This window comes from Meleagris gallopavo, chromosome 4 (assembly GCF_905368555.1).
Source record: "Meleagris gallopavo chromosome 4, MGAL_WU_HG_1.1, whole genome shotgun sequence".
Taxonomy (NCBI): Eukaryota; Metazoa; Chordata; class Aves; order Galliformes; family Phasianidae; genus Meleagris; species Meleagris gallopavo.
In genome coordinates this window covers 51,112,126-51,131,583 of record NC_139407.1, presented here as the reverse complement: position 1 = coordinate 51,131,583, position 19,458 = coordinate 51,112,126, and positions in this window count along the sequence as shown.

Sequence of the window (19,458 nt, the reverse complement as noted above, 5' to 3'; positions counted from 1 at the left end):
TACACTCTCAATTTTGATTATTCATTAACATGTTCATAGTCCCTAGCTGGAAAGTTAAGTGGAATACTTTTTTTAATCTAATACTATGACAGAGATTTCCAAGTATATTTGTAAAACTTATTAAAAAAAAAGCTAGTAAAAGGCAGATAATATTCTGTCACAGATTCCCAGATGAATTTTACTTTGTGTTGTTACTTCTAAAATAGGAATTATGGAAAAAAATTATAAATGCCTTCCTCTGTATCCCTCACCTGTGAACAAGAAATAAGGTGGTTCTTCTTGGAATATAAAAAATTGAAGTTTCCATAAGCAAATAATACTTAGTAATACACAAACTGTTTGCATGTATTATAATGAAGTGTTAATATTGATAATTTGGTGATACATATTAAATGAATAAGGCTTTTTTTAAAGTATATGGAAATAAGTTTTTATTAAAAACTCTAAGTTTTCTACAGAAGTGCAGAAATCACTGCTAACTTTGAAGTAATGAAGTTGTCAAACCGAGTTTAGATCTTCTATGCATGTGGTTATTATGCTCCAGTGAGTCCTTCTGACTTGATCAGACTGGACAAACTTCCACATCAGAGCAAAGAATGGTTTTTTGTTGTGACTGTCAGTAGAATTAGTGTAAAGTGTTGGTTTTTGTTTTTTTTTTTAATCTAATTACTGCTATTTTCTTTGCGTTATCTTCCAAACTGACAGAAGTGCTTTTGTAAACTGTAGACTTTTATTCATATTTGTTATGTGTAAATTAGTTCCAATGTTATTCATTCAGCAATTCGATAGTCTATGGTCTATCTTGATTCCAGTTTCATATCCCAAAAGCAAATTACCTCTAAAAAATCCCTTGAATCTAAATCTAAAATTAAATCTAAATTAAATCTAAAAGATTCAAGATGACAGGCAATGTGGTAAAAACATTTTTAACTAGCTGAAAAACAGAGATTTCTCATTCCAGTGAGTTTCCATATAGTACTTGCACCTTTCAACTGAAAAGCTAAATTTGGCACATAGTGCAACTATATTATGTTTTTATGTTTTATTCCACAAAATTCAGATGAAAGTACAAGTTTTTAAGCACCATTAATGTCACTCTTGTAAGTAGTGTGTTGGAGTTTTTTTGCTGTCAATAGCATTTAGAATGTAAATATTAGTGAACACTACTTCTAAAAGAAATTTATTAAATAAAGGAAGTGCTGCTATATAATGATCCTTTAAAATGATTACATTTTGCATTTATGCATAGTACTTAATATCTTTTTTTTCTCTTGAAGCAAAAAACCTATATCTTGAAAAAAAAATTAAAACGCAAGCATCTCTAGTGATAAAGAATTCCACTAATGTGAAATATGAATAATCTAGGATAAACACAAGTATCAAAACTTCTGAACAATATTAACTATGCACCTGAAGATAACTTTCTGCAATTGATAACATCAACACAACAAAGATTAAGAGCAAAGTGGCCACATATACCAATTGCAATTGTAATGTGCAGTTATACTAAATAACTAAATCTTCTGTGGAATACTACTTGACTTCTGTAACATCAGTGGATAATAAACGCAGATAGATAAGATAACAGAATATATAGGTTTTGTTTATTTGTTTACTTATTTTTATTTAGCAATAATTCTTGTGATTTTTTGAAAATTTCAGTGATTTTTTTTCAGTAATCAGTATAGCAATAACATATTTTTTATACTTATTTCTTATATTCTTATAGCATATACTCCTAAGTATTCAAGAATAAATTAAACTTGCTGATTTAAATCTGCTTGTTCCAAGTAGCATGACAGTTTTAAAATCTTCTACAATAGTCCATGAAATAAAAGTCCGTTGAATCAGCCAGAAAAAGAATATGTATTTTTCCCTTTTGACTGCTTAGGGAAATCAGGATAGCTTCTTAACTTTGTTTAGATATATCAGAATCCAAAAATCTGAAGAAAACCAGACAGCACTGTACATATATAATCATCAGTAATTATAATTTCACCATTCAGGAAGCGAACAAGTTTTGGTTTCTTTGAAGGTGACCTTTTTCTTATCAAAATGATGTTAAATGTAAATATAATTAGTAGGATAATTCTGGATGTTTATAACAAAAACTGCAAATGACTATTGCATTTACCCATACATTCCTGAAACCTCTCCCATAATTTATTGCAAAGAAAGAAAAAAATGACTAGGGGAAAAGAAAAAAAAAAAAAAAAAAAAATTAGCTATTCAATCTTCTCTATCTCACCAGAGAAGTGTTTAAGAGTATTAAACAATGGAGAAGATGGTATGGTAAGGAAACATAGATTGATCTGACAAAGCAGAGAGTAGCAAAGCACAAAAATGAAACATTGCAATTGTTTTGAGAAGAACAGAATCCCCTTTCTGAAAAAAAATCATTAACATACTGGAAAAAATATAATGCCAATTAATAGAATAAATGCTTTCCTCATTATGTCCCTGAACGTAGTGAGAATTTAGTAGACTGAGCCTTGGGGAATAAAATTTATTATTAACATGAAAAATGTTACAGTTCTGATGCATTTTTTAAATGACAGCATAATATGTTATGGATCATTTGATTTTTTTATATGAAAATGCTATTCAGTGCCCAAAAAGGCATATGCTGCTAACGGCATGTGTTGCAGTCTTTCTTATGACAGCTGGCAGCTAACAAATGCCAGTCAAAACACAAAATGTCAAGCAGGATTTTTTCCCAGTAGTAGTATTATTTTGGATAATAGAACATACGGGGGCAATTGCAAAAGTAATGCCTCCTATATTATTATGTTGGCCCACAATGTCACAGAAACAGATATTGGTGGTATGTCAATAGAGTTTGAACCTTCCCACCAATATTCAGTTACATTTTGTTGCTATGTGACAGATGGCAGCTGAAGAGTAGTCTGACAAAATGGCATCTGACATAGAAGTGTGTATGAAGCAAAGGTGTGTCACTGAATTCCTCTGTGCAGAAAAAAATGGCAGCCACTGACATTCATTGATGTTTGCTGAATGCTTATGGAGAGCACAGTGAGATAGTGGGCAGTGAGTTTTAGCAGTGATGACAATGATAGTGGGTAACCTTGGCTGGTGCAGATTGTTTCGAGCACAGAATGCAGGCTTTTGGTGGTTACTGTTGAAAATCTGAAAAAATGTTGTGTTTTGTATCTGTGTTTTCTCCATCAAATAGTGTTTTTTGCTGTTTGTATCTGTTGTAGTTTACATGGAAATAAATAGGAGGCATAACTTTCAAAGTGACCGACATATAATAGAGTTTTAGAAGTGTTTAATCACAGAGTCATAGATTCATAGAATGTCTTGGGTTGTAAGGGACATTAAAGGTCATCTAGTTCCAGCCCCTTCCATAGGCAGGATCACCACCCACCAAACCAGGCTGCCCAGAGAGCCATCCAACCTGGCCTTGAATGCCTTCATGGATGGGGCACCCTCAGCTTCTTGTTCCAGTGCCTTTCTATCCTTCCACTAGGAATGTCTTCCTAATTTTTAACCTAAATCTCCCCTCTTTTATTTTGAGACCATTACCTGTTGTCTTACCACTATCAGAAAATATATGAAGAAAGAGGGATATCTTCTTTTTACAAGCTTTTTTTTTTTTTTTTTTTTTTTTTAGTACTGAAAGACCATAGTGAGATCTCCCTGAAGAATTTGCTTCTCCAGGGTGAACAACTCCAGTTCCCTCAACCTTTCTTCATAGTAGTGGTGCTCCAACCCTTTGATCATCTTCATGCCCTCCTCTGGACCCACTCCAACAGCATTATGTATTTCTCGTGCTGGAGGCTCCAGACCTGGACACAGTATTCCAGATGGGCATGAGGGCAGAGTAGAGAGGGACATTCACCGTCCTTTCCCTGATGGCCAGCTCTTCTTTGGATGCAGCAAAGAACACATTTGCTCTTCCGGACTGCAGGTACACACTGTTGGCTTGTGTCAAGCTTTTTGTCCACCAGAATCCCCAAATCCTTTTCCAGAGAGGGCTGCTCTCAAGATGTTCTTCTCCCAGTCTGTACACCTGTGTGTAAATAACAAGTAGGTTAATTATCAACATGTTTTACTTCAAAGCTTCATTCTTTTTTAAAATTAAACTGCTTGACTTACAAAAGAGAAAATATTTTAGCAATTATTCTTTAGGTTTTTTTATGTTTAGCCTATGAAACCATGGATAAGAAGCAACTGATACTTTAAATAAAAAAAGCATTGTGAAAATATAGTGCCTAAATATAGTCGGTTTTGTGAAAGTTGTCATTTATGTACTGCATTTAATAAAAAAATCATAACTGAGACAATTAATTTGTTCAATTATAAAGTTAAAAATATGACTACTTTCTCTTTTAAAGATACAGTGGTGCACCTTCTGCCAGATACCAGCCTTTAGAAAGAATAATGTAAAAGAAAACAACAACAACATCAACAATTGATAGCTTTCTCCTAATAGATAATGGGACTAATAACAAAGACTAACAAAGCAATATGCATGCCTGGTTTTTCAAGTTTTTTTTTTTTTTTTTTTTTTTTTTTTTTTTTTAGATTTCTAAAAGGAAAATCAATGTGTTTTGTGGTATGTGGTTTTTTTTTTTTCTTATTTTTTTTTTTTTAACTTATTCTGTTAGTTTCAAAACACAATGGGGACTATATTGAAACAACAGGCGAAGCTTGCTCAGGAAAACATGGTTTAATCTGTTTAAGAAATGAGTTGAACATGCAAGGAAGAAAAAAAGGATTTATAATTTCTCTTTGAACCTATGCTGGAGAATGTTTAAAGGAGAAACTACTGCTCATTCCACTGGGACATAACTTGTAAGGTTGAACTAGTTGCTGCTTAATTTTCAGCGTTTAGTTCATGTGAATATTAAGGCAGATTAAATTTGAGGAGGAGATCATAGGAATGTCTTATGGCAGAGGTTTGTGGGATCACTTCATAAGAGTAGGTAGAAGAATCTCTAACGGCATGTAGACTTCCACTTGACCCAGGAAACATACATTATCTAAGGGGAAAAAAATATGTACCTTTAATTTTGTTTAAAAAAATTAGTCATTGATATTCAAATAATATTAAGTCCTGTAGGTAAAAAATAAAAAATAGATAAACATAAATATCACCAAAAAACCTTCAAGAGATCAATTAATAACTCTAATTAATGATAGCAAATTTCAGAAACTGGTCTTCAAATGTTTCAGAGAATTTGGAGAATTGATCCAGGCAGCGTAATAGAGGCCAAGAAAAATCATCTCTGTATACTTATATACATTTGATGCTGTTGCAAATGGAATTATATCCTTCATTTGCAAGAGAAAATCAAAAATACGTTTATTTATAAATCTGATGATTTAACAAAGCTTAATCATAAATAAGAGAGTGACTTAATGAGATTTGAGATAGCAGTGTACACTTCATTTTTCACTGCATGCAAGATAAATGCACTCAGCTAGAAGACCCTCACAAAGCTCAGAGTAGATGCCTTTGCTTTCTCAGCTCTTTCTCAGAGGAACTTGGTGTGGCTGGATCAAAACGTAGTCTGAAACATGGTCAATGGTTTATATCTGAAGGACTACATGACACAGTCAATCTAAAATACAGTTTTAGAAAAGCTCAGGAGCCTTAAATTATTAGTCACTTACTGAGGATCTCTATTGGCAAAGCATTTCTTTACATCGAGGTGCAAGTAATCTCTGCTCACATGTAACCTTGAGAGGCATCCCTACTCAAGGGGGATCCTGACATGCAGCCGACTGTCAAGAAAGGAGAGCTTAAGTGGCTTCTGGGTGTCTCATCATTTATGAGGTCAGGTGATTAACTGATATTTTCTGGTGCATGCTCAATTGGTCCTCAGCTGTTGAACAGGACATCTGTCTACCAGTTCTTCCAACACTCAGTTTGAATCTCTATTGTGGTTGTTATCTGTATGAGACAGGCTTTGAATGCAATAGCCAGTAATTGCACAAGGCAATGGCCAGACTGGAGGAGGTAGTGTTGGGAGCACATCATCAAAGATGATAGTACGTTCATTTTTAGAGTGCATTTAGAGCAGCAAAATGTGAGAAGATAAGTTTTATGACAATCAAAAAGGGAGAGTGACCAGTTTAATACCTCTGATTATGTATGAAAAAGTTTCTGCCAATAGGTTCAAGTGAAACTTCTAGTAGTTTTTCATAACACAACCTCTCTTGGCAACCTGTTCCACTGGCTTACCACTCTCACAGTAATTCTTACTAGGTCCTGGGAAAAATCTTTAAAACTCTGTGAGGAATAGAATAAGAAAAGTCTATGTGCTGTGTTCATGTCCCCCACATGACTGTAAAAATTTCTGTGAATTACCAGTGTGAACTTAACTGTAAGCTAAAATGTCTATCGTATTGAAAGAAAACATATTCAGATTATGTTTGAACCTGCTTTTGCTGCCTGCTTCATTCATGGTTGCCATGTTTGATCTTTCCATAGAAATGCATCAGTGGAGCATTTTGGTTTCTGCACATGTTGCAATTTCACTGCTTGCTGTATGTTTATCTAGCTTCTCACACTCTAGAAGATGTCACTAGCTGAAAATACTCTGTTGTTTTCAGGGAAAAATATTTTCTCCCTGATTCATGACTTATATAATAAAATGCAGAACTACCAAGACAAGGTAAAGTTAGTCTTCATTCTTTTTCTCCAGAAATTCTATTTTAAACAGAATATACATTTTCTATACAATAATCTACCAACCAACAAGAGAGATGTCTGTCACAGCACATTAGAGTATGCTTAACATACATCAGCACCCCTGATATCCCACCAACCAGAGCAGCCATAGCCATTTTTCTTCAGAAAACTTAGTTGAAGGAACAGCAAATATTCCTTTTATAATTACCCCACCCCACTTCAGTAGTGAATAGAGAACTTATACTCCAGTCTTGATCACCCTAAGGATAATAGGGGAGTTAGACTTGTAGCATAGTGATTACAGAACAAAGGTGTTAGAATTAGACTCTAACAAAGTAAATATTATAGAAGAAATTCTGGCTGATTTGAACTGATGAGTCAATTTTACAATGTTAATAGATCAAATCTCTAAAATGAGCATGGCGTGAAACAAAAAGTTCAGGAAGGGCTCATAGAAATTGAGCTTGATGAATCTTTTAAAATCTTCCAAGCAGAGGTCACCTGGTCCAGTGAGAATCTGATGGAAAATTCTGGCACAGATAACAGGATTGAGAATAGAAAGCTGATGGATAATGGCAAATGTACAAAAAAATCATTCAAATCAGATATGAAAAACTTCACATATTAATTAGTAGACTACATGCAATATATAAAAAGGTCTGAGAATATAAGGAATTAAATAATATTGTAAGAATTATCAAAAAGTGATAATGCAGTAATTCTTTCTAGCTACTTTATAAATGGCCTCTGACTGCTGAGTAAACTTGGCTGGTGTTTAGATGGCTTCCATTTAATAAGTACCTTTAATCTCACATGCTTTCAGCACACAACCTAGCAGTGCAGCGAGCTAGTTTGCAGCCACATCCTTCGTTTGTTATAAATGGCCTTACTGCTCAAGTAATTCTGTTTAAATTGACATGTTATTATGGCATTTCAATCTTGTTTACTTGAAGCGAGCACATCAAAAGCTTTGGTGCTAAACCAAGTGTGAGCAAAAGTGTCTTCAAAGTGTCTTTACGGGCAGATGTGCAGTATTATTTCTATACCTTATTTCAGCACGTAAGAATTGCCTGGGCATTTATATACCATTTATGTTAACCATTTATCCAGCCCGTCACAGCTGAGCATTCATTATTAATGCATTGATAGTCATACAGTCAGCAGATCATAAGAAATGGTCAACTTGCTACCTGATCTCACACAGAGATGAGCACAGCAGAATTAATATAGCATTTACAAAGCTGGATTATTTGTTAGGGAAATAGACAACTGTTACACAAGATGAATACAATATCTTAATAAAAGCAAATGGAGCAAAATCAAGTACTTCTGACTTGGATGCCCATGCACAAACTAATGTATTGCCAGAAATACTGAAAAGCCACAGATTAGAGAAGGTAAATGAGCAAATCTTGGGGATTATAATCATTAACTTTTATTCCTGCTACAGGAATATACAAAACTGATGAGCTGAGAATGTATTTTGTTTAGCTGCTTGAGAGAATAATCTGAAAGTATTACCATGCAAAAATTCACAGTGTAGAAGAAAATTTAAAAGCTCAGTTTAAGAAACTATGAAGAGCCTAGTCCTGTGACTGCAGAGAGTCAAGATAGAAGTAATTTTTCTCTGTTGCCTTCAAGCACTGTATTCTTCCTAACAAATGAACAAACGTGGGAACTAATAACATGGGCTTTCAGGAAAACAGGATATGTGTGTGTATCTGTATATGTAAGCAAAACAAAACAACAAAAATAAAGCATTACTGAGTAATGAAACTGACCACAAATGTCTATCATCAAAGGGGAAAGAGTTTTACTGGTTTTAGCTAGTGGTTTAAATATTTTATATGACACACTATACATATTGTAGCAAAGTGGCCTTCTATCTTCTTTTGTGTAGAAATGTTTGTTTTTACAGTTGCTGTTTATCACAAGATACTTCATACAGATACGAAAGCATGAACTAAGGCAAATCTCTGGAAAGCTTTCTATACTAGAATAATTACTGAAATGCTTGTGTTGCACAACTTAATATAAGTGGTGAAATTTGCATTAATTACACTTCAGAAGACAGAATCAACCCTATATAGCATATTTGAAGCATGCCAAATTCCTTCAAAAACATAATTGTATTGGCTGTAGTCTTCTAATTTTCTGTTTTACTTTCTTTGTTTATAGACATTTATTAGTAAAAAATTTAGTTTAAAAAAAAAAGATTGGATTATGTCTCCTTTTGACTCACTTGTTCTTTATTAATAATTATCGTAATGACTAATAAAATATATGTTATGTTGCAAAATATTCCATCGAATACATGCAACAGATTTGATCCTATCTTGATATAAAACCTTCCTCTAATGCTCATCCCACGTTAAATTCAAGGATACCTCTTAAATATATAATATTGTGACTTCAAGTTATAGTTTTTGTCTTAAATTAATCTGCTTACTGTGTTAGAATTGCTATTATTTCACTATTTTATTATATTGCATATAATTTAACAATGCATATTGAATTATCAATGCAGTTATATAAAATAGTATTTTAAATTATTTCCTTTATAGTTTAAAGATGATGTTTCAAATATGGCATTGGATTTTATATTGACTGAGTGCGGATTGCCTTTGAAAATTATCTGAAAGAGCTGAAAAGAGATCGTCTTGCATTGAAAAGTTGAACACAGTGTTCTTGCATTCATATTTTCTTACTGAAATATTCCAAAACTAGTAAAAAAAAATGAAGTCAAAGCTGTAGTTTAGGAAGGCCTAGTGGATACATGGAAAGCCTTTAAATTTCTGAAACCCATCCAACTACCGTGCTAGTAGTTCTCTCCAGTATTTGTAGACATTATTGCAGACAGTAAAGGTCAATAGGAAACTAAATTTTTCATTAGTCGTATATCCTTTACTTGTAGGTAGTGTCAAGTAAAGGCAAGGACTGACTGTTCCACATGGAAAAGCCATGTGAGCCAGCAGCTGGGAGTCACTGAAAGGCAGGCTGGCCTTAGCTTCAAGAAGCCAAGATGATCATGTCCAGAAAAATGTAACCAAGGTTAGCAATAATCCACGGCCATCCAGCAAGTTTGCATTGATAAGCAGTTTAAAAATCAAGTTCTGAAGTCATATCAGCAGATTAGGGCCAGTCCTACATAAGACCAGATGCAAACATAGCCACAGTTCAGCAGTAATGAATGCATCTTAGCAGACACCAAGGATGTGACTACAAACTAAAAAAATGGCAACTGTGTGAAGGAGAAGGGAAATCCCACTTGGAAGCTGTTTTTAGCTCTGTCTCTTTTTGTAACTTGCTTATCTTGAACGCAGGCAAATTGCCAAATGTTTGGAGGAGCTGATTCAGGTTGCTGGCAAACACAAGACTGAAAAATATTCCTTCAGCTGGGAAACGTGTTCATAGGAAACTGTCAAAGACAGACAAAACCTGTGAGTGGGTCATATGGAAGCCTTAAGGCTTCCTTATTTGTTCTTGGAGAAGTTATTCAGTATTTTCACTGGCAGTGTAAAAAGAATGTATAAAAGCTGAACATATTAATGACAGAAATTAGAAATGTTTTCAGTATGGGAAAGGATTATTAGTGTACTATTCTAAGAATTGAATGACTATAATGATGAAGTAGCAGTAGCTTTGACACTTGTCAAAAGAACCGCATAAAAGGCAACGAAAAAGTAGCAAAATAGAGTTGAATAACATCTTTGAAAATTAATTAAATGAAAAAGGAGGGTATCATAAGTAAGAATTATTTATTTTTAAGGTTAATCTAAGTGTAAAAGTAAATGATTGATACAAGACGGAGTGAAATTTCCCATGTAAGTTCTGTAAGAGGAAGAAGATCCAACAGCAGTAGCAGATGTAGAAACATTAATTATTTTTAAAATACATTGTGAACACTAAAATTTGGTTACTGAGAGAGCTAGGGGCTCACAAAACTATTTCTGTACCACTATTTTCTCAACTCATGTATAAATATTATGTAAACTGCAAATGCTTAAGAATTAGAACTTCAGTCTCAATTTCTCAATTTAATTTCTGCTTATATTCTGCACATGTTATAACTAAATTCTGAGTTGTTTGGGCAACTTGCAAAGTGAGAATTAGTATTTTTCATATGCAAATTATGAATTTTCTATTTGCCTAGATCTGGATCTTATGGTAATTGTTATTTGGGTCATTAGTAATTGGATGACATATTAATCTGTTATTGTGAATTAAGATTTGAAAACACTGGATTCTAAATGTGTCATTCATAATGTAGAAGTGTTTCTGATGAATTATACAGTGCTAACAGTTCTTAGGTCTGAAGAAAAGGAGAAGTAATCTCAATGATTCTATCTCTTTACTCTTACGTATTTCCATAGAGCCTTATTATGATTTCTTTTGATGGTAAAGCCAAATTTGGTCTTAGTTTCCCCACACAAATGAAATCACAGCAATAAATCAATTTTGGCCCTTATCCAGAACAGTCTATTGGAATCTTCTGGTATTAATTCATCAGCTCAAATGACTCCAAAGTCTGTTTTTCCATTTTAATTAAATTAATTGTGTAAAAGTTGTACCAGTTTCAAGAAACAAAACTTCCATTGGAACTGAAAAAAAAGGGCTTATTTAGTATACGTGAATTCTATTTAATTTTTTGTGGCATGTAGCATCTGTCTCTTTTTCTTCAATAAATGGTAATTCTATAAGACATAGAGGAAAAGGAAAAAAAAGTAAAAAAGTAATAAGGTTAAGAATCATTGCCATTTCCCTTGTGTGTCAATTTTATTTTGTCTCTTGTAGCTTTTATCCACCTCTTAATTGCTCCCTAAACATCAAAGTTCTGTGATAAAGTGGGTAAAATATCTGGAATATATTAGTGCTCCCTACCTCCTAAATCTTCTTTGTAGTTTTGAAGGCATATAGGTAAAGTATCTTTCAGAATGTAGTTGAAGTTCTTGCAGTAGGCAAAATTTGCATTTTTTTTCCATTGTAATGAGGCTAATACTGTATGACTGCATGCCTTTAAGGATACTAAAATGAAGTAAATACATGAAGTGATGCAGTATAATGCTTCTGCATGCTAGTTTAACAGCTGGAAGCCTCATCTTTGAGCCACTGTTACTAAAGATACATACATATTATTTAGTATTACTTTTTCAGGTCTTTCTGCATTCTATTGACATCCCCTGGAATTTTTAAAATAAAAATATTTAATTGCACTTTTTGATTTTTAGATATTTCCATAGTTTACATTTGGAAAAAAGAAAGTCTTTTTACACCGTGTTTTTACACCATGCTCAAGCATAGATTACTTTCTAAGTAGTGTTATCTTGTTGAATTACCTCATGTCACTTACTTTTCACTTGGCTTGCCCCATTTTTATTTTCTCTAATGTTGGCATTTTTTGTGGGCAGACATAGCAGTTCTTAAAAGTATGTGCCAAATTCCTAGTTGAATATGTAGATGAGCTGTACATCTGCCACAGCAGTTTCCTCTAGTGTAACTTGAATAAAACAAGCCAAAAATATCTTGTTTAATTTGGCTAGAAACAAATTGAACAAAAAGAAAGAGTTAAAATGTGCATTTCCACTGATTATTAAAGGAACAGGGACTCATATTTGAGTATATCTCAAATCTTGGGAATATACATTGGGAAAATAAAACACTGTGAAAGACCTGCTTTAATTACTTTGCAAGGCACGGTTAGTAATAATGATTACCATGATGCATATCATTCTTACTGTAATATTATTAAATTGAGTTCTAATCAATCTTTGTTAAGATACCTTCTTCCAATACCTTTACTGTAGAGGGTTATGGTATTATAACAGATCAATATTTGGCAGTTCTTGAGAAAAATAGTAATTAGAAATACTAAATTTGTGCCTCTGGTGCACCAAATTCCTAACTATATCAAACTAAAAGAAGAAATGCATTTATTTAATAATATTATTAAGCATACTGCGAATTCACAGGATCTAATACTCAGTAGTATTTCTGGTTTTGTTTTCTATATTTATTCTGATTACGTATACCACCACTCAATTATTAAACTGAACAGTTAGTTGCTCTCTTCATTTGTCCAGGTTTACCTTGAGGCCAGCACAAAAAGACACTCAGCAACAGCAGTGAGAGAAAGGCAATTAGAAGATGAAGAAAAAGGAAAGGGAAGTAAAAGAATCTTGACCAAAAAATAGAAATAAAAATAAAAAAATCCCAGAACTATGCAGTCTTCTAGTGTGAACCAGACAGTCTTTGTGACAAACAGTATCAGAGGCGATTGTAAATTTTCAAGCTCTTGATGATGGAGAAACTAAAGTCTCCAGAAAAACTTCATTTTGTTGAACATCGTATATAAACATATTTGCCTTCATCAGGGATGTAGGAATGGAGCACAGCTTTTGCCAAAAAGGACTAGGAGGTACTGGTGGATGGCAAGCTAGACATGAGCCAGCAGTAAGACCTGGCAGCCAAGAAGGCCAACCATATTCTGGGCTGCATCAGAAAAAATGTGGTTAGCAGGTCCAGAGGGGTGATTCTTCCCTTCTACTCTGTGCTGGTGAGGCTTCACTTGGAGTGCTGACTCCAGATGTGGAGTTCTCAGGACAAGAGAGATTTCAACCTGTTGGTGTGTGTCCAGAGGAGGGCCGCAAAGAGGATACAAGGGGTGGAATACCTCCTCTTTGAGAACAGGCTGAGAGCTGGGGCTGTTCAGCCTGGAGAAGGTTCTGGGTATAGCTCATAGTGGCCTCTCATTATCTAAAGGGGGCCTATAATAAGGCAAACCCTTTAGCAGGATCTGCGGTGATAGGACAAGGGGAAATGGTTCCAAACTAAAAGAGGGGAGATTTATATTGGACATAAGGAAAAAGCTTTTTAGAACAAGGGTAGTGAGGCACTGGAACAGGCTGCCCAGAAAGGTGGTGGAATCTCTGTCCTTGGAGACATTCAAAAACAGGATGGATGGGGCTCTGAGCAACCTGATCTAGATGTTGTAGATGTCTCTGTGCATTCCAAAGGAGTCAGACTTTATGACTTTTATAGGTTCTTTCCAACTCAAATGATTCTGATTCTGAGAGTAGTCAGATGAAGAAGGTTGTGGTGGGATGTAAACCCTCTAAGAAGCCATGCTTGGCATAAAATATGGGAGGGAAGGCTGCAGACTAATCTTGAAATCCTCATTGTACAAATTGACAAAATTATATCCATACAGATGAGCTTAAAATGTTGAAGCAACCAGGATAGAATGCGTTAAGTGCATGACAAGATGCAGTGTTAACTTGTTAATGTACCACAGAGCATTCAGAGCATTTGGATAGACCTAGAAATATTTTTTGAAAGGTATTAGTTCCCTGTGAATGCACTTCATCTTGACCTAGGCTCACAGTAAAACATATTGACTACTATGTTATCACAGTACAAACTGTAAGCTGAAGTACTTGTTTCCTGTTAGGGATTACTAGATCATGTATGATGTAACATGTTGAGGAGGAGAGCTACCTAGTTTTCCATCCAGCAAGAGCAAGACAGGACAAGCAGTTATTTGTCTTTCATAAAACTGTGTGAACATATCCATAAAAGATCTCAAAACCTGTCTCAAGTGCTGCTGAAGGGATCTGAGCACTATTTGAAATTTCTAGAGTAAATACAGAAAAATAGAGATTCATTTTCTATCTTCTGTTAAATTTTGACAGTTTTATAGATCACTACTTTCAAGATCCAAATCTGATATAAAGTATTTTGGATGTGGTGGGTTTTCTTGTTTTATGGATATGTTAAATTATAGCCTTCATTGAAAACTAACAGCATTATTTTTACTTGATATTGTTGGCAGATAACATAAGGGAATTGACTTTGGGGGTCCATTGTTAGTAAATAGTACCTGAACATTTACACATTAGGATTTAATTAAATAATGCAAGTAAAAGTTGAAAGTAGGGAGTTTATGCAGTACAAATGTAGAAAGCAAACAAGTGAATAAGCAACAAAGGGAAAAATGTTGCAGAGTTACTTAATTTATTGAAACAAAGTTGCTTCAGGCCATCGCTGAATCAGAAATTATCAAATGGTCTCCAAGACAGAATCAAAAGTTAAAGAAAGATCCTAAGAATATCTATACTTAAATGACAGTGTGGACTCACAAGCAGGGATTTGCTCTTATTGTCCTGTCCCCCAACATATTTCCAAGAGTTAAACTATTATTGAAATAAATAATTCTTATATATTGTTTTATATAGAAGACAGTAAAGAAGGACAGCATTTCTTTTATGCAGTCTTCATGTGTATACCCACATTTATGCACAGCTGAGCTGGATTGCTCTCATCCTACCTTCATGCCTGAAGCTAATGATCTCTGTCTATAAAGGCTGTAAAAATAAAATTCCATGAAGTAATGAACAGAGATGCTATGAGATGGCTGTGGTTGGCACTTCCCTCCCCCCCAGCCCCCCAGAATAGCTTTACATACTCAATCTTCAGTGGCCTGAGGAATATTCCTTGTATGCACAGATCACTTCACAACATACTAAATTAATATGCAAAAACAGTGCCAAGGGGATGGCCCTTCCCCTTTATTAATTTAAACATTTTAATATTTTCTATATGCAAAACATAATTAGAATTAATGGACTTCAGTGCTAATGTAGTGCTGGAAGCTACCTAATGCATATATCTTCTGCATATGATAAACACGAATTTTGAATCCCTTACCAACAGCAAGGCTGGAAGCTCAGCTCGTCTGCTGATGTGGTCTGTGTCCAGATAAAGATCATATCAACTGACAGACAGAGGGAATTATCATCCTTTTGATGAGATAAGCAAATGATCCTCCAGGGAGGAAGTAGAACATGACTGAGTTGCACTGTTTTTTAAGCAAGATCTCACTATTAATCTATAAAGACAGTTTAGTTAGGATACAGTAAAATATATCAGACATGGAAGAAGTGTCATATTTTGGTCTGTTGTGTCCAAACTGTTGAAACTTTCCTTATGTTAAAAATCACATTCCACATGTGATAGTGGAGAAAATGTAATTTATGTCCTAGTATGTCTCACATGCCTTAGGTTCAAATCTGGTTGTGTTGTCCAACGTACCATATATCTTTGCAGTGCGAGGTGAAAAAAAAAAGACCAACATACACAAAAAGGAGTAAAGAAAAGGGACATGTTACTGAATTATTATAGATTTGCTGGTCTTGCAGCAATAACTGGTGAGATTTTTTTACTTCTCCAATAGAGGCATTAGAGACATAAGGAAACACTTCAAAATTAAAAACCCTTTGTGCAGATCCTGGAAATCAAACTTGGTCATTAGTGGTTACAGGTACTTATTGTATTTTTATAAGTACTTTTATTTTATATTGCTTTTATAAGTACTTATTGTACGTGTAACTTCAAACCAAAGATTCTTTTCAAATAAAATGTAAATACTTTTTAAAACTCTAAGTTCTGGAACTTGTAAAAATTAAAAAGTAAAATTATTTCAATGTTGAAAATGCCAAAACATTTCAATGTTTAAGTTGTCGTAATAAGTAAAACAGCAATGCAATTTGTTAAATGAAAGTTACTTTATTATTTTCATTAGTTCTATTTTGGCTTTAGTAATTGTATTATAATTAGCAGGGGATATGTCTGCAGTGCTTTTATGACAAGCCTTTGTTGAGTTATGTCAAATAACAATCTGCTTACCATGTAATCTTCAATATTTTTCAGGTACCCTAGACAATACAGGAATTATTTTTACTCCTTTTGCATGTCTTCAAAACAATAATATTTCTTTCTATAATTTGGGTTTTGGCGCTGACTTTTTAAATGTCATTATCCTCAAATCCTTAAAGAGTATACACTCATGAATTTATTTTATGCCACTATCAAACACGTAGATTGCTCTTTCTATGAAAATCCAGGCTAGCAACATACTTGATATAACAGTGATTTGAAATAATAACACTATTTTCCTTTAAACTTAGATGTGCAGTGGTATGCAAATATTTCCCAGACTACAGAAAAGACATTTTACTGATACTGATAAGAGCTGTCAAGAGACCCTGTCAGACATGTAGAGCAGCACGAGTAAATAACACTGCTGAGTATTGCTAAGCATTATATGCTACCAGAAAATGATGTGATTGAAAGGATTTATCAGCAAAGTAGTAACCCAGGATTGGAAGAATTTTTACATTGGACTGGAAATCAAAGAACTGTAGAATCATGCAATCATAGAATGGCATGGGTTGGAAGGGACCTCAAGATTCATCAAGCTTCAAGCTTCCCTGCCTCAAGCAGAGCTACCAACCTTCCCATTTAATACTAGACCAGGCTGCCCAGGACCTCATCCAACCTGGCCTCTAGGGATGGGATATCTAGAACCTCTCTGGGCAGCCTGTTCCAGCAACTCACCATTCTCATAGTAAAGAACTTCCCCTCACATCCAACCTAAATCTTCCCTCCCTCAACTTCAAACCATTTCCCCTTGTCCTGCAGTTATCTATCCTTTCAAAGAGTTGATTCCCCTCCTGTATGTAGGCTTCCTTTAGGTATTGAAAGGCTGCAATGAGGTCACTCCGAAGCCTTCTTTCCTCCAAGCCCAGCTCCCTCAGCCTGTCTTCATAGGGGAGGTGCCCCCTGATCATCTTTGTGGCTGTCCTCTGGATCCTCTCTAACAATTTCCTGCCTTTCTTGTATTCAGAGTCCCAGACCTGGACACAGTACTCCAGATAGGGTCTCACAAGGGCAGAGTAGAGAGGTCCCTACTGGCCTCCCCTCTTCTGATGGAGCCCATTTGCTTTCTGAGCTGCAAGAGCACACTGCTGACTCATGTTAAGCCTTTCATCTATCAAGACCCTCAGGTCCTTCTCTGCAGGGTTGCTCTCAAGGACTGCTCCTTCCAGTCTGTATAGATGCCTGGGATTCCTCTGGCCCAAGTGCAAAACCTTGCACTTTGCTTTGTTGAACCTCATTAGGTTAACCCAGGCCTACATTTTGGGTCTGTTGAGGTCCCTCTGAATGGCATCTCTTCCTTCCATTTTGCCAACCACACCACTCAACTATTATTTCCAGCTTGTTCTCATCGTTTTTGAACTGCATGAACCAGAATTGCATATAGTACTTCAGGTGCATCCTGAAAAGCACAGAGTAGGGAGGGATAATCACATCTCTACCTCTGCTGGTGATGCTTCTATGGATAGAGTCAATTTGATTTGTTGCACAGATGCACAGCTGACTCATGTTCAGCTCATTGTTCTCAAGCACCTATAGGTACCTTTCAGTAAAGCTGCTCCTCAGTCACAGATCCTAAGCTGCACTGGACTCTTCGGTTTGGTTGTCATAGGTGTTGAACCTAGCTCTTACCTTTGTTAAACTTCATAGAGTTCTTGCTTACCTCTCTCCCAGTCTGTTCAAAAAGTAGGCCATCTTACAGAGACCTGATGTGTTTGACTCACTGCCCAGTTTAATATCACCTGCAAACTTGCTTTTGTAGGTACTATTTTCAATCACAATTGACTTTTCAGTATTACGCAGTCTTGTGTTCTTTCTCACTGAATGAACCCCTTCACAAAACATGCTACCAGAAAGTAACGTCTACAGTAATCTTGGATACTAGCATACTTTTACAAAATTTTTCTGTTGCACTGGCTAAAATGCTAAATTTCCCACTTTGAGTTTGTCCATATTCTGGTGATTAACTGAACCTTTTTACAAGATTCTAAATAGTTTTCAGCTAGATATACATTTTTAATCTCAGATGGCATATTCATGGATCTTCTCCTGTTTTAACACCAATTTACTTCAGTAACCACCCTCTAAAACCTTGACAGGTGTTTTCCAAAAGCAGCAATCCAGATCCAATTTTAGCTCTGAGGACCCTTTTGCTTGCTCATATTCGTACCCGTCCAACACTAAGTTGCAACCAGGCTGAATTAGGTTTATGGCCACAACATTTTGTCTGTGTATCAGAACTTGTTATCTTTGCTTATGGTATGACTAAGGCTAACAGCTTTCGTCCTCAAAATAAAATAGTTACCTATCCTTCCAGAACACTTCATTTTATTCTTGTAGCATCATTGTCCAATCTTGAGTTAATTACCATTCTGAATCTCAGGATTGCCTTGGGAATCTTTAATACTATTATAGTTGGAAATGTCTTAAATGTTTTTGCTTGAATTTTTTGTGCTTTGCATCAGAGACCACTAAATTCCAAGAGCCTATTTAATCTTTTTCTTCTTCTTTTTTTTTTTTTAAATGAATATTATCTTGTAAATAGCAATTCTACCATAGACTTTAGTGTCATGTTATATGACTTTCATTTCTGGTCTTACAAAGTAGTAACTAACTTTCTTTGCATATTTAGATGTACTTTTATGTAGTAATTGTTTTGCATATCTCCGCTATTGCTCATTTTTATTTCTGCAACTAGTATCTACCATGTATACAGGAAAGTTCTTCTGTACAGTCTTATTCTTATTGCCTTTGGTCCAGTAAGTGTGTGTTCCCCAGTGAACCTCTGTCAACCACAAAGTCTGAATATAGCATTCCATGTTTTCCACTGAATTACACTAGCTGAAGATTTGCACAGTACTCAGAATCACTTTTTGATTTTATTTAAGACTTTGGTAATTAATTTGGAAGAAGGTAGCAGATGAATACCAAATTTCCACTCTGAAACTGAAGACTTTGAATTTCATGAAAAGTTGTAATTCCCCAGCTCTCCTGATGAGGCCCGAATTGGCTCGTAATCCTGCTGGTTTATTAACAGTAACTTGTGATCTAATGTCATGCTTATGCATTTTAGAGATGAAAATGGG